This window comes from Bidens hawaiensis, unplaced genomic scaffold (genome assembly GCF_021521415.1).
Source record: "Bidens hawaiensis isolate Kalapana, Puna unplaced genomic scaffold, B.hawaiensis_p1.1 tig00016635_1, whole genome shotgun sequence".
NCBI classification, from domain to species: Eukaryota; Viridiplantae; Streptophyta; class Magnoliopsida; order Asterales; family Asteraceae; genus Bidens; species Bidens hawaiensis.
This window is the reverse complement of record NW_027492523.1, coordinates 323,505-335,760: the sequence shown is the minus strand read 5'-3', so window position 1 is coordinate 335,760 and position 12,256 is coordinate 323,505.

Sequence of the window (12,256 nt, the reverse complement as noted above, 5' to 3'; positions counted from 1 at the left end):
TACAGACATATAATTAAGGTTAAAAATCTTTAAAATAGAATACATTTTAGTCTTAACTTTGTGATATACACCTACTTTTGTGTATATGTTATTTGGGTTACCTTTTCATAGGTTTTTTTGCATATATGTTTGTATTATGATCCTAAATATATGTTTTGTGATGATATGTTACTCCCCACATAACATCTTATTTTATTATCATTATATCCTTGAGATCGGGTGGTTTATAAACTATTTGTTATTGTTTATATCCTATTATTTCTAGACCCTACCGATAACTTTGTAATTTGTAGGATTTGTTGAGAATGGTTGCTTTAGTTTTCTTAGCTTAGAACTTTTGTCGAAGCTAAAAGTCCTAGGAGTGATGCCTGAGTATTAGACTAAGTTATTAGAAAAAAAAATCAATCTATAATCGATATTTAGGTTGTTAGCTTGCGGTAGTTGATTTGGTCAGTTATAAATAGTTTGCTTAATTTATTTATTGGAATAGATGGTTCGGTTAACCAGTATTGGTTAAATAATTTTATGAAGTTATTGCAAGATTAAAAAGAATAACCCAAAAACAGTGTTGAGTTTTTAATCAATTATTCATGCTTTATTAGAATATATGTATACCTCGTATTTACAATTATGAATTATGTATGCATAAGTACATGAAAAACTGTCATTCTATTTTTTGTAAACTTTTAGCCATTTAATTTCACGTTTATAGGTTATATATTGGCAATATAACATATACATTAGTTTAGATGTATATGTTATATTGCTTATATATAACCTATACATTACACTTATAGGTTATTTATATTATTTTTCTAATTACGAATTAGAAATTCCCAATGAGTTCTATATCTTCGTCTTTAAAATTTTACTAAAAACATAATTTATTTCATTTATACATCATTTGCCATAAGTTTTAATCTATGTTTGATTTATTAATGACTTAACGCGTGTTTTTATGTATATATTTTAAAGCTTAGACTGGAGTTGTCTGAGTTAATTATGATAAGAAATTGCCATGAATTGATTTTGGTTATGAATGATTGTTATGTTATGATAAAATGTCGTTTTAGACAATATTGTTATATAATACGAAACAATGAAAGACAAGGCGAGACTCGGCACATCGAGGGCCTCATGGACAAGCTACCTTAATAGCTAAAACACATGAACACCACTCGGTGACTGCAAGTCAGGAGTAAGAAGGATAACCCAAGAAGCAAAGACGATTCAATAAAGTGCGTGAATATAGGAAGTGTTCATTTTACAAGGATTAAGCTAGGTTTCGGGAACGAAACCTCTTTAAGGGGAGGGGAGAGACTTGTAGCATCCCGAAATTTCCAGGAATACTATTTTAATCATATTTATCTATAAGGGAAAAGTTTACTTGATTTAGTAAAGAATTAATAAAATAATAGAGATGGAAGGTTAAGTATGCTAATTGAATGGTAATTAATATGGACCAAAAAGGAATGATGGGCCTTAGGTCCATGGGCTTAAGGGAGTATAAATCCCCCTTAAACCCTAATCCTTTCCATTTTTATCCATCTCTACACCATAGCCTACACCATCAAAAACACACACAAACACCATCCTATAACCCGAGCAAAGATCCGAAGGTGAAAACCGAACCCGTTGGGGTTAGAACGTTGTGACGAACCAAAATAACATCAAAACTAGACTGTGTTCGTAGATTGACTTGTTTAAGGTTGTTTATAACGAAAACTTGCTCGTTTAGGTTCGGATCTAGTCTAGAAATCATAGATCAGTTTGGGTATGATATAAACGAATCCAACAAAGCAAACCTTACTGAAATTCGTTAACGTATGTTAGGTTAATTAATCAGCTCGTGAACAGTATGCTTAGATCTATAAATCGCATCTTTAAAACCCGATGTTTTAACGATTGAATGGTTAGGGTTTGTAGGCGATGGTTAGATGATTCCAATGATACCAAAATCATGTTGTTTCGTTAAGAATCAAAGGGTTTATTACAGATCTGAGGTATGTTAACCTGTTCGTGTTCTTGACTATATTGACTTTGACCCTGAGTCAAAGTCTGGATAAGAACTAGGATGATTTGTTATGACTGATCAATTCGTTACACGGTCATAACGAATGGGACTCATTCGTGTGATTTGATAACGAATGAACCTTTAATTCATTATCTACCCATTCGTTATATTAAGATAACGAACCAGGTCACGTCAAGATAATGAATTAGGCTAACGAACTAGGATAACGAACCAGATAACGAATCAGGTAATTCATTACTTGCCAATTCGTTATGAACCAGATAACGAATTAGGTGATTTGTTACTCACCATTCGATATGTTAAGTTAACGATGCAGAATAACGAATTAAGTTAACGAATAAGATCGTGAAGGATAACGAATTAAGTTAACGAATCAGGCTTAATTCGTTATAGCGAATGAGTTAGTGAATTAAATAATAATTTAAAATTCCAATGAAAAATATGTTAAGGCAGTTAATGGAAATAAAATTTTTCCAAGCCAGGGGCTCTGCCCCTAGAACCCTACTAGGGGCTGCCGCCCCTAGAACCCTGCTGCCAGGGGCGCTGCCCCCGGACCCCCGTTTGTTGAGGGTTATAACTAGACTAGAAACGCGATATAAGTAGTGATAGTTAATTGATACATGTAATTATTATACAGTTAGCCGTGCACAGCTCAAGAAAGGAATAACCATTAACGGTGAACGTAACCGAGTTCAGGTGAGTTTCTAGCCCCATTTCCTTATTATGTTTCGGGGCTGTGTGCATGCTCAATGTGATGTGTGAATACACTTACCTTAAATGGTAAGTGCATGTTATAGATGATTTGTGTGATAATTATTGTTTTGAGGTTATGAATGAGTGCTTGTTGGTGCGTGAACGATCTTCGGATATTGCACGCATCGCCAAGGAAGATGATTATAGTTGTACGTATGGTATGTGGAAGCAAGTGTATGAGCAGTATATGGGCTCTATGTCTGATACAGTAAGTTAGGATGGCAAATCCCTTTAACTTCTATTGGATATAGATCGGGGAAGTGATATTGTAAATAAAGACTATTGACCTTATTCGTGTTTCTTAAATGGATATTAAATACTAAAGTATAAGCTCCTTGAATGGATAATAAATGTTGAACCTTCTATGGATAATATATATATAATGTTCCTTCTATGGATAGTATAGTGTTCCTTATATGGATAGTATATAGAGTGTTCCTTCTATGGACAATATATATAGATTGTTTCTTATATGGAGAATATATATAGTATGAGTAATAGTAATAGTTCTTTTATTAGATATTATGTGACGTTCCTCTTATGGATATTTATACAAGGTTTAATTCTTAATATGTGTCTTCGGATACGTGTAGGAATGTATGAGAATGAATTATATGTTGCTTGATTAACTAGAACTCAATCAGCGTAGCTGACTTTTAGTATGCACGCAGGTAAACATGTTTAATGAGCTAGCATGAGGAGGACACATGGCATGGATTGAATGGCTGGCATCTGAAGATGGAAGAAGCGATGTTTTAATTATGATGTTGTATTTTATGTTTTAAAGAAAAGATCGAATGTTTTGTAACGAATAGTTGAAGTTAACATTTCTGCGAAAAGTTTTAATTAACTATGATATTTAGAACTGTGTTTATGAGTAAACCCAACGTCCAAAGTAGGGCACCGGTAACGGGGCCTAACACTTTTAATAACTGGTTAATTGTGTTAATATGATATCTTCCGGGGATTCTATCTAAAGTATGTGATTATGTTGCTGACATGCATAAAAGTTAAGTAGAAAGACTGTTGTGCAATATTGGAAAAGGTTAGGAGATTATTGTTAGGCTATGTGTAGTGGAGGGACTACAAAATGGGGTGTTTTGCGCAATGTGACGCTCAGTCATCAAAGGGTGAGTTTTTGTTTTAGAGGTGTAGTTATGTTGTATCTCAATATATATATATATATATATATATATATATATATATATATAGGATCAGGATCATGAGAGAACCTTTTTGAAATTGAGAACTATGAGAACCATTTTGGACCATAAAAAACCCAAAAATAAAAAAAAAAATCATAAAATAAAAAATAACACAAAAATCAAAAAAGTAAAAAAACCAAAATTCTTATTTTATCATCCCGGTTTCATTAAAATTAAAAACTCGGTTTAGCTAAATTATATACACATATGTATAATATATACATATATGTACATTTACATGTTTTTTTTGTACACATGTGTATAATTTAAGATAAATGATACTGTACATATGTGTATATTACGTGACTAAAGATAATATAAAATTATACATATGTGTATAATACGACGTTTTTTTTTTTAATTTTTTTTATTGAAACCGGAATGAAATATAAGAATTTTGGTTTTTATACTTTTTTAAAATTTTTATTATTTTTTGTTTTGTGATTTTTTTAAATGTGTTTTTAGTGGTCTAAAATGGTTCTCAAAGTTCTCAATTTGCAAAGGGTTCTCTTAGGATCCTTACCCTATATATATATATATATATATATATATTGGAAGGTTAAAATAAAAAGTAAGTTTTTCCTAAAAAGTGTGAGAAGTAATGTGGACCGTTAGATTTATTATAAGACATAAGGGTAAGATGGTAAACTACAATATCTTTTTAATTATGGAATGAATTATCAAATTAACTATCGTCTCTATTTTTTACGAATAATCTTGTCATGATGATTTATAAATAGTCTTCAACAGTTGTTTATTGGAAAACTACAATATATTGATTGGTTTGTAGAGACATTATAAAAATAAAAATTATTGAAGATCTTCAACAACAGAGACCATTCAACATGGTCGTTACCCACCACCGTTCACCCCGCTCATCACCACCATCCCTCTCCGCAATACACTTTTTCTACAACCGCTATCGTAATACCGTTCAACCCTAGATGTTGGCAGGTTCGAAAGGTATTTGTGGTGGCAACAACAGTCGACAGTTACGGATCGAGGAGATCCTCCATTGATGGCGGCGCTACGATTGACGGTTATGGTTGTTGTAGGGTTCGTCGGGGATCCGCAATCACATCCACATAAGGCGACAAAACCACCTCCACGCCACCGACCAATCACACGCCGGCGCCGAAAGAAAAACTGGATACAGGGGGTGGCAGAGGTAGCATATTTTTTTGGTGTTGGTGCGTCGGAAGCCATGGGGTCGGATGAGCTGGAGTTACGGTTAGGGATTAGAAAGTAGGTGTGTTTTAATTTTGTGAAGCATTCATGGCGTATGGGAGTACATTAAAAAAATAGAATAAATAGTATGGTTTTCTTGTAATTTAGCTGTGTGTTTCTTTTGATGAAACTGTGTTTTTGTTCTTGGTGTTGTGATTTACATTTGGATTAAAATTTGGTGTTGTTTTTAAATTTTGATAATTATTTGATTTAAAACACATTGTTATATATTGTTTTTAAGTGTTTCGGTGTGTTTTTCTGGTAATTTAGCTAGTGTGTTTTTCTGGTAAATTCAGTAAGGTATTCGTATAGTGTGTATTCATGTTAGTGTGTTAATTATTGGTGTTCATAATGTAGTTCATGGATGTTCTTTGTATTAGATTTTTAAATTTGGATGAAAATATGATAATTAAAGCTTTAATAAACATTTCCATATATAATAAAACACATGAGACGATTATGCCCTTTAACACATCTTTCTTGGCTTTTAAAATAAAACACACCTCCAATTATCTTAACTTTCCATCTTAACCATTGATTGCTAAGATCCAACGTTTCATATTTCTTCCTACACTTTTTAGACACTCTTAACTTTTTATAATAACCTCACCCTATATATATATATATATATATATATGGGAGGGATATTTTGAGAACCTTGATGAGTTGTACGAACTTTAAAAACTCAATATGGACCACACATTTAATTAAATTGGTATGGAATATGTGGCTAAGAATAAATTTGATTAAAAAATGAATCAGAAGAGAGAATAAAGATTTTTGATGATTACACAAATATAAATGTTAGTTACACATGTGTAATAAGTCGATTCGGTGTATAAAAAAATACTGTAATTTTTTTGCGTTACTTACACTTACTTATTACATACGTGTAAAGAAATTCAAAAAAAAAATTGTTACGTTGAGTTCTTTCGTGTTCTTAAAACTCAAAATGGTTCTCAAAAGAAATCAATCATATATATATATATATATATATATATACATGATTGATTTCTTTTAAGACCCACTTTATATATATAAATATATATATATATATATATAGGATTGATTTCTTTTGAGATCCACTTTGAGTTTTAAGAACACGAAAGAACTCAACGTAACAATTTTTTTTAATTTCTTTACACGTATGTAATACGTAAGTGTAGGTAACGTAAAAAAATTACAGTATATATATAGGGTTTGGATCAAATACAAATTAAATTAGCGTGCAAAACATGAGAATCATGTAGAGTAATTATATATAAGTAGGGTAATTACATAATTACCCTACTTATATATATAATTACTCTACATGATTCTCATGTTTTGCACGTTAATTTCATTTGTACGTTAACCTTCCCCTATATATATATATATATATATATATATATGATTATGATCGTGTGCGAACTATTTTGAAATTGAGAACTTTGAGAACCATTTTGAACCACAAAAAAACTCATTTAAAAAAAATAAAAAAAGTTATAAAACAAAAAAAAGATAAAATAAAAAACCAAAATTTTTTATTTTTTATCCCGGTTTCATAAAAAAATAAATAATAAATAAAAAATATATATAGGTTTAGAAAAATTATACATATATGTATAATACGTATTTTTTAATTTTATACAAGTTATTTTTTATACACATATATACAATTAAGATAAATGATAATGTACATATGTATATATTATGTAAATCTAGATTAAATAAAAATATATATATATGTGTATAATTAAGGATATATATATATATATATATATATATATATTATGAAACCAGGATGAAAAATTTAAATTTTTTCATATTATGAAACCAAGATGTGTTAAAGGGCATAATCGTCTCATGTGTTTTATTATATATGGAAATGTTTATTAAATCTTTAATTATCATATTTTCATCCAAATTTAAAAATCTAATACAAAGAACATCCATGAACTACATTATGAACACCAATAATTAACACACTAACATGAATACACACTATACGAATACCTTACTTATATATATATATATATATATATATATATATATATATATATATATGAGAGTGATATTTTGAGAACCTTGATGAGTTGTACGAATTTTAAAAACTCAATATGAACCACACATTTAATTAAATGGGTATGAAATATGTGGCTAAGAATAAATTTGATTAAAAAATGAATCAGAAGAGAGAATAAAGATTTTTGATGATTACACAAATATAAATGTTAGTTACACATGTGTAATAAGTCGATTCGGTGTGTAAAAAAATACTGTAATTTTTTTGCGTACTTACACTTACTTATTACATACGTGTAAAGAAATTCAAAAAAAAATTGTTACATGCGTGTAAAGAAATTCAAAAAAAACACTCTTCTTAAAAAAATAAAAAAAAAATTATAAAACAAAACAAACTCGAAAATACAAAAAGTATAAAACCCAAAAAAATTTATTCTTCATTCCGGTTTTAAAAAAATAAAAAAAACTGAAAAAAAATATCGGTTTAACAAAATCACACACGTATGTATAATACTTATTTTTTTAATTTTATACATGTTATTTTCTACACATATGTACAACTTAAGGTAAATGATAATGTACATATGTGTACATTACGTAAATAGAGATTAAATCACATGTGTATAATACGAAGTTCTTTTTTTTTTAATGAAACCGGAATGAAATATAAGAATTTTGGTTTTTTTATTTGTAAATTTTTTTGTGTTTTTTGTTCTATAATTTTTTTAAATATTTTTTTAGATGTCTTTTTAGTGGTTTAAAATGGTTCTCAATTTTCAAATGATTTTCTCTCTCTCTCTCTCTCTCTCTCTCTCTCTCTATATATATATATATATATATATATATGTATATGTATATATATATATACCACACACAAACAATTATAATAATAATAAAGCACAAGTGAAGCACAGCGACAATAATTCATTGCCCTCCCCCTCCCAACATTTCGCCCCTTTCTCGCCTGAGGGTCGGTGTGGCAAAGATTTATCGCCTCATTTTGGGCCGCTTTATCGCCCACTGCGGGCACCCTTACTAGTTAAACGACTAAGGGACTTGATGGTGAATATAAGGGGTTTTTTATATACACAACTGACAGAGACCGATAAATAAAAAGATAAATCGATATCGTTAACTGATATCATCTAACTCTCGCTCCTTCATTTTTCGGTCTCTTTGATTTTGTTGTTTATGATCATTTTCGAAGTTTTAGATCTTCCTTTTAGATTACATGGTGTTAGTCTTAGTTTGAGTGGTTAAATGCTTGTTTATTGGTACGTATTTTTTTGAAGTAAAAAACTTTGTTTGAAGTAATAAGAATTGGAATTATGGTTTCGTGAGAATATAAATGGATATATTAATAACTTCGAGTTAATGAAGGTCTAAGTTCGGACTCAAGGAGACAGTGAAGGATTCAGAAAATTTAGCCAGTAGGTGCAAAAACAAGTTCAACCTAGAACTCGTCAATTCAAACTAAAACAGGTCATACCAAAATGGGTCGGGTCAAACCGAAACGGGTTAAATAAAAAATTTACATTAAACAAATTGTGTATAGAGATGCAAGCAATAAATTTCATTAAAGATGAACAAAATACATATTATAATTAACCTCTACATGATTTCATCTTTTAAAATGGTCAATTACAGCTTCAATCGTAACACTTAAAAGTGCTTTTTTTTCAACAATACAAATTACACAAGCATTCAAAAAATCTTCACCGATTCGATTACGTAAATTTGTCTTTATGATCTTCATTGCCGAAAAACATCTCTCAACCGTTGCGGTTGCAATAGGCTAAACTAATGTTAGCTTTAATAATCGATAAACCAAATTAAAAGAGATATGATTCTTGTTTCCATCATTACTTTAGCAAGATCCGCAATACCTTTCTGATTAGCAAATCTTTCATCTTTGTGCACACTATCAATTCATAAGCCAAGTTTAGATGCAAGAAAAATGTTATCCCCATTTTCAAATTCATATGGATAAAACTCACACAATCTCATTAACTTTGATGCATCAAACTTGGAAAATGAATCATACAGATTGAAAGCCAACATGTTTTGAAGTAAATCCGTGTTAATCTCATTAAAGTGATCACCAAATTCATGAATTTCCATATCGAGCTGTTGAAACAATCAAAATTATAATAATGTTAGTTGGTGATTGTGTACCTTTGTCTTTTGGGCTTAATTGGTATTGTTCATAGAAAAATTATATTTGGGCTTAAAATTTAAAAAGTTAAGTTTGGGGCACTAAAAAATTATGAATGGGTCACTAAATTTTTTTTTTGGATGGGTCAGTTGGGCTTTTGAACCTAATATATTACAAATTTATGAAGGAAACTATGGACTTAAGTGGGTGCTAACGCTCCCCTGATCGAACACTTAATCCGTCCCTGCAAGGAGAACGAAGCAGAGGTAATATAGAAACATTCAAAGAAAAATAAAAATTTAGCAAAGTTAATCATGTTTTTTAATTAGTTAGAGCATCTTCTACGTGATTTGAAATTTGAAAAATCTCTCAGGGTATGCTTGGTTAGAAGTAATGGAAGGAAGAGAAAATAGAATAGGAGAAAGAATGAAATAGACAAGAGAATGATATGAATTATTATCATTCATTTGTCTTGTTTATTTAACCTATAATAATGAAATTAATTAAACCATCTCCAATAGAATTAGTTTTTGTAGGTGTTTTTGAATGTCAAATTGCACTTGGCCTCACAAAAATATTCATCTATCCTCTATTCTCTCTTCTCTCTTCTCTCTCCTCTCACTCACCTCACATATGCATTCTTAGTACATTATTCACTAAGAATCTTACCTCACACTCTCTCCTTCACATTCGTAGTGTGGCGGCGACGGTGACACTGGTTGCGGTGGTTACGGCGACGATGGTGGCGGCGGTGGTGGTGGTGGTGGCGACGAAGATGGTGGCGGTCATGTGGTGGCGGCGGCGATGGTAGTGGTGGTGGTTGTTGTTAGGTGGTGTAGAGAAAGTAGGGTGAATGATGAATGAAGTAAAAAAAATGTGTGGGAATGAATGATTTTGATGGAATAAGATTCCATATGTAATTGATGATTCCATTACATTGAGCAACCAAATACCAATTTTTTTCATTCCCACGCAATAAATCATTCCATTTCATTTATCATTCTTGCATACCAAACACTATCTCAACTTCATTTCCTTTGTCAGGTCAAAGTGTTTTCATAAGGAGATTGAATGATATAATGTGAAACGCTTCACTTTATAATGCTAAAATACACAAATCTAAGTTACTAGAATTGTCAATGGACCTATATTGATGAAGAAAAACGTATCTACTTTCTTTAATGGGTCCTAGATTCAATGAATCAACAGGGTATGGTATGGTTAACTGCCAATACGATATGAGCCTAATTCCCAAAGTCCAGTGACGTGAACCTGCAAAACAGACACCGTGAGCTCGTTACGGGAAGGACAAGAGGGGGGGTCTTCCCGTAACCACCCTCCGGCGTGAGAATAAGTACAATTCCGATGAAGATAAAGTACTTAAGTAAATTGAGAGAGTACAGTGGGAGTGAATGAATACCTCATGATGATTAAGAGAGGGTATTTATAGCCGAATGGTGTGGGAAGGTGATTGGGCCAGCTGTCCTTTTAGAAGATGCTCTTTTAACCACCTGGACATGTGTCCCCATACGATAGGCTTAGTTTATACGTTGCATGTGCATGTATAACAACCTGGACACGCGTCTCCCTGATATTGGCCGATAGATAACACAGGCCATGTGCACGATTATAACGGCCTTGCCAGGTGTCGCTAATTGGTTTGTCGAGGGATCACGTATTGCCCAAGAAAGCATCTTGATAGATCTTCTAGAAGGTAATTAGTTATTGACAGCTGTCCCGGGTAGAGATGGTCAAAAAAACCGGTTGGGGAACCGGTTTGCCGGTTTAAACCGGAAACCGGTTTTTACGAATAGTTATTTACGCGAGCGGATGTTCTGTCCTGCGGATGACTTTTGATGGTGCCAGGATGTTTCCGCATGCCTTGCGGGGATGTTTCTCCCTCCAATAGTTATGCGGGTGGTTCATATGTCCCGCGGGTGTCTTATGAGGGACTTCTGGTTAATCCGCGGGTAGCACTTAAGGGTATTTGGGTATTTTTGATACCCTACCTCTATCATTGATGATGTTAGGGACAAACCAGATGATAAATAGTGATTCGTGAATTGTGATAATTTAGTAGAAAAAGGTTCTATCACAAGTGTAGCGTCTTGTATTTCATTTTAATAATCATATGTATAAAACAATTTTTGACATATTTATAAGGGATTATCTAACATGTGCCCTTAGGACACTTGTAGGAAACATTAATTTTGGTAATATTTTTGTTAAAACTATATATTTATATTAATTATATTTAGTTTTTAATAACTACCATATTTAACCTTATATTTTCATCTTTTAAATCTTACCTCAATTAATTACTACTAAATAAAAATTTTTAATTCCTTTTAAAATTACTATTTTATCTCTCACCATTTTTATATTCATTTACATGTAAAAATATTCAAATATGAAAGTGACTTTTGAAATTTTTATAACGTGTTCAAGTGTTGAACTCACCAATTGCATTAGTTATAGGATCATTATTTTCTGTAAATATGATGCAATATCCAAAGTTTCTTTTTAGTGTAATTGAGAGACGTTATTGAATTGAGCCTCTTCTCGTCTCTATCGTGATAGCCAATAACTAAATAAAATTTCAAAATTACAACCCCGTATGGAGAAGAACACTCAAAACATGACGACAAAGTATCCCGACAAATTCAAAGTTTGCAAGTGTTGACAGCCATCTTACCATCTCAAATAACCTTATGCCATGGAGCCGCTTTGTAATGCTTGACAACAAAACTTGTGTCATTTTCTTTACAAGCCGAATATTGAATCGCTAGAGCAAGCTGATATTGAGTTGGTTCAACACTTGGAGACGTTATAAGAATTTCAAAAGTTACTTTCATATTTGGATATTCTTTACATAAA